The 5,097-nt window shown below is 38.1% G+C and overlaps 1 pseudogene; it reads right to left on the bottom strand.

Moving 5' to 3' along the window:
• Nucleotides 1-667: 667 nt before the first annotated feature.
• On the bottom strand, nt 668-1,157 carry LOC116484707 (cytochrome b5-like; annotated as a pseudogene).
• Between the last annotated feature and the right edge of the window lie 3,940 nt (nt 1,158-5,097).

The following is a 5,097-nucleotide window of genomic DNA, read 5'->3' as shown; positions in this document are numbered from 1 at the left end:
GAAGTAATTTTCAATAGCAAAACATGTTGTTATGGGCTCAGGCTCTGAATCTTAATCTCAGCTTCTCTACTTATATAGTAGATGAGAGTGGCCATATTATTTAACTACACTGTGCCTCGGTATCTTTATCTATAAAATGGGGATGATACAGCAGTATAAGAATTCAATGAGTTAATATGTGTAGTACAATTAAAATGCTTTGAGCCAATCCTGACACATAAAAGTCACCAATGAAATTGTCATTTTTTTTTACCCAAACAGAACAATCTTAAATATATTTCTAAAAATTTTCTACAGCACAAGATATGAAAGTTTCATTAAGATTATTTCCCTTGATGTCTTCCCGTTAACCATTTCCTAAAATCAGGACTTTGGAAGCATAGACCGGTGGGCTGCACAAACTTAAAATTATGCCTTTTCACCGGAGAACAAGCCACCTGAAAGCAGGACTATGTACCTCTTTCATTTTTATTTATTTTGTATATTTTAAAAGCCAGATATATTTTTAAAAGATCTTACTTACAATAAGTAAATTATGTAGTGAAGAAAGATCAAAATAAAGTTGATAAGTAAGAAGGCACACTTATTCAAGAGTAGAAAGAATAAAACAGTTCTTTTTCTTTTGTTTTTCATGTAAGAGGAAAGGGAAACGGACATATTAAAATTATTATTTCGGGTACAGTTTTCTCTCAGTCGAAGTAGTTAACATTGGCTTTTTTTCTCCTTTGTCCAAAGCAGTCTTTTCTTTCACGGGCTTCTGAGATGTGGCCATGTAGAGGTGATATCTCAGGGCTACAGTGAGTGCTGAGATGGCGGGGATCACCCAGTTAGTCCACTAACTAGAGTGAGAATCAACAGTAGTAAAAAGAGTTTCTGAAAGATTTGTGATTGATCTGTCATCTGGATAAAGCCCCCCAATGATATACGTTTTGGACAATTCTCTAGCATCCGTAGAGTGCATGATATCCTCAGTTTTCAGGAGCGTCACTCACAGCTTGTTCCCTGAAGACTTCTTCCCCACAGAAATGCTCATCAAGAAATCTGGTCACATCATATACCTTGTGGTGCAAGATCACCCAGGTGCTTTTGCCGTGATTGTGCTTCTTAATCTCTCCCAGGGTGTAGTATTTTATGCCCTTGTCTGACTGCTCAGCCATCTCAGTATGAAGCAAGCCAGGTCCTGCACACACAGACATGCTGAATGGAACAGAGCATGCATCACAGCCAGCTCTGTCAGAAACATGTCCTGTGTGTCCGGCCCAGTGTGCAGGTCTTTTATTTTTAAATTCATTCATTCATATTGAAAAAAGAAACACAAAATTAATTGATCATCACTGGTGGATGCTACTATACTAAGTCAATAGTTTGAAAATTGGTAAATAAAGTAACAATTTAAAGGCTTATCTTGCTTTCTTATGCAAACTATACCACTAGGTAACCAAATAGTGGATGAGGAATAATTTTTTTTCACAGAAGAATTAATGGATCCAGGCACTGGTCATTAGTGGTTGCTAGTAAGATAGAGAGAAATAGAGAGAGAGGGGGGAACACAGAGAGAGAGGAACAAAGAGGTAGGCATTATGCAATTCTATTTGGATGGATACAATATTTATAAAGTAGATTTATGAAAACTATAATTTGTAGCAAATAGAGAATGAAGAATATGTAAACCTACCTCAATGTGATTCAATCAGCAAAATCCAGAATGAGAGAAACTCTGCAGGAAAAACCCTTCATTTCTTCAATAAATAAATTCAAGAAAAAGTGGTTGGAGGAGGTTCTTACAGATTGAAAGAGATTTTAAAAAACATCAACCATTTCAAGGTGTGGGGTTTTTTTTTGTCCAGATCCTGATTCAAATAAACTGTACAATAAATTTTCTCACATTTATGAAAGAATCAGAAATTTCAACACTGGATATCTTATTAACAAATTTGTCAGTTTTCTTAGGTGTGGTGATGGTAACTGATTGTGTTAAAAAGCAGTGCTCATTGTTCATTTGCAGATGAAAGGATAGGGTACCTAAGATTTGCTTCCTAATAAAGCAGCAGGGGGGAAGTGGATAAGTGTATGAATGGGGCAGGATTCAGCATGGTTGCTGGAACTCAGTGATTGACACATGGAGAAATCAGGGTTTCATTATAATATGTTGTTTATTTTGTGTATATCTGAAGTTCTCTATCATTTTTTTAAAAAGCCTTTTTAAAATGTCTTTTAAAAACTATAGGTTTAGACTACGTTTAAAGAAAAACCTTGGACAAATTAAGTTTAATAGTTCAATAGAGCAGAGAACAATTCCCATATCAGACAGCCCCAGAACCAGAATAGGTTCAGAGAGACTCTGGCGCTACCACGTGGTAGAAAAAACATTTTTTAACAGAAAAAGGAAAATTAGGTACAGAAAATGGCACTGAGGTATAGAAACAGCCAGATTGGGCACAGCTGGGCATTTGCCTTATTTGAACGTGGGCTTGAACAGTTGGCCACCTTTGACTGGATGAAACTCAGTGCTTACCAAAAGAGTAGGTATCAGTCTGCTTACATCTCCACTTAGGTTACAGTTGACTAGGTATGGAGAAACATTTAGGCCAAACTTAAAATATATAAGGAGGTAGCTTTAGGCTGAACTTTTTAACAACTGGAAGGCATATATAACTTAAAAGTAAAATATATGAAAGTATTCACTTGAGTATTATAGTCAGTTTGAATGTAAACGCAAACTAAACTAACTTGAAAATTAGGTAATGCTATGATTCAAGACCAAAGGACGTGGGCTACGTGCCATCTTCTTTAGATTTTGGAATTATTGCTAAAGTTACTATAAATAGCACTCCCTATTTCCTATCAGGATTGCAGACCATTAAGTATGACCGTTATCCTTTTGTTATTTAAGAAATCTCAGCAAGCTGAGGCCGTTGTTTTAGAAAGACAACTACCAAACTACATTTATTTTTCTTAATGAAAAAGATGTTTTGTTAGCTTGAGGAAGATTTAGAAATAAGTATAGAAATATTTAAGGAAATCAAATATGTAATAGTGATATTTTATTATTAAGAAATATGAGTATATTTCATACTTTAAGTATTATGGTATTTAAGAGAATTGGACCTATTAGAATAACAGGTAAATCTGTCATTCCAGTTAAACATGTTAATTGTGTAATTGATTCATACTTGTCATTTTAGTTCACGTCTTACCAACTATACATTCAGTTTGGACATTTAATAGAATTTGGGGTTCACCATGCCATGTAATTTATTTGTAAAAGCTATTATACTAAAGTATCTAGAAAAGTTTGTCCATCAGATCGTTGAGAAACTTAAATAGGTAATAGGATATACTCAATTGACAAATCAGGTTTAAAATGTTTGAAGAGAGGTTTAAAAAAAGTTTGTAAATAGGACCAAATATTAGCCAGTCTCCCTAAGAAATTGTTGCTGAATGTGCTATACTATGAATAGAAGATTTATATGTAGAAACCAAACGCTTAAGAAAAGCTAGATTTTAAAATGTATAACTTTAATATTTCATGTGTTAATTTAAAAGCCATCGTTTACGAAGTTAAGTGGGTTTTTCTGTGCACAAAACCCACCCATCCTGGACTTACAAATACAAAAAACAAACAGAACGTCCCATTTTTAACAAATGAATGGATCATTGAAGTCTTTAAAAAAAAACGTTTAATGCAATGAATAGGAGTGAATTTTGGGAGCCTTGCTAGGAGTGACACTCTCCCGAAATGTCACTTTCTCCGAGGCTGTCAGACTGGCAAGGGCAGGGGCGGGCCGGCGGGGAGGGCTCCGGCATTAACATATTTCCTAGACGCTCCATCTCCTTGGTCCGGTGTAATGGATGCCTCCCAGCTCCCTGTGGACACGGGAGCCCATCAGGCTAGGAGCAGATTAAAGCTCACACACTTCAAATTGGCGGCTTGCCGCGGCTTGCCAGAAGGCTAGAGTTCAGCGCGGCTTTAATAGAGAAGTCTCCAAGTCTCCTTCTCCCCATCTCCCTCTCGAGCCTTCCTTTGAAAGGAACTCGAGTCCTAGGCAAACCTCAGGCCCGCCTCCCAAACGCCCCAGAGTCGGGCTGCGGCGGGCGGGGGTCCCGGGTCGGAGAAGGGACCGGCGGGCGGGGACGCAGGGGACCGGCGACTTGGCGAACACCCACCCTCAGCTCAGCTCCCCAACCCTGGGCGATCGCGCTGCGCATAGTGAGCTGTCAGCGACGACTGATTTATAAGACCGATTTACCTTCTGGAGAGTGTAATTATGTTCATAGTTAAGAATTAATCAGGTGAGAGAATTATGGAATAATCATTCTCCAGACTTTAAAGGACAAACGGAGATCCACCAGTGCAGCGTCAGGGCCTGGTCGCCGGGAGCCCTTTGCCTCCCCGTCAGTGACGGGCGCTTTCCGAGCTAGCTGACTTCCTTTGTAAAAAGGCAAACCGAGAAATCTTGCTGAGTTTCTCCAGAAGGATAATTCCCAGTCACCCAATTTCAAAGATGGGAAAAAGGACGTTTTGTGAAAGAAGGAATTCGTAGAGACCGGATTATCTCTGAATAAGAATTTGGCTGTTGTTTCCTGTTCAAGAAAATTATACCTGAATTGCTTTCTGCTTTCCCTTACTCTATGGAACAGTCAGCATTTTATCGTTTTTGCTAATGTTTCCCCTTCACCCTAGCAGTGTGGGTTGGATGGCTTTCACATTTTGGGATTACGTTCTTTTTAGATGGGGAATATGTGTGTATATATATATGTGTGTGTGTGTGTGTGTGTGTGTGTGTGTATGTGTGTGTGTGTGTGTGTGTATATATATATAGATACACATATTTTTTTTTCTCCTTTTCTTTGGGGGCAGGAAACTTGTCAGTTAAGTTAGCTTATTTTTCAAATTGTCTCACTATCCTCCTCTCCACGCATCTTTTTCAAAACTGGTATTTCTGTTGGGACATGGTCAACTATTTTGTATTATCTCTGAGGAGAATTTCTAAGAGTCCCTTGACGATTACCTTGCAGTCCAATCACATACTCCTTTACTATTAAATTTTGAAGAAAAGTGGCTGCAGTAGAAGCAAAGAACGGAACAGATTGAAT

This window comes from Hylobates moloch, unplaced genomic scaffold (genome assembly GCF_009828535.3).
Source record: "Hylobates moloch isolate HMO894 unplaced genomic scaffold, HMol_V3 SCAFFOLD_16, whole genome shotgun sequence".
NCBI classification, from domain to species: Eukaryota; Metazoa; Chordata; class Mammalia; order Primates; family Hylobatidae; genus Hylobates; species Hylobates moloch.
Note: the sequence above shows the minus strand (reverse complement) of the source record. Positions and strands in the feature narration are given on the sequence as shown.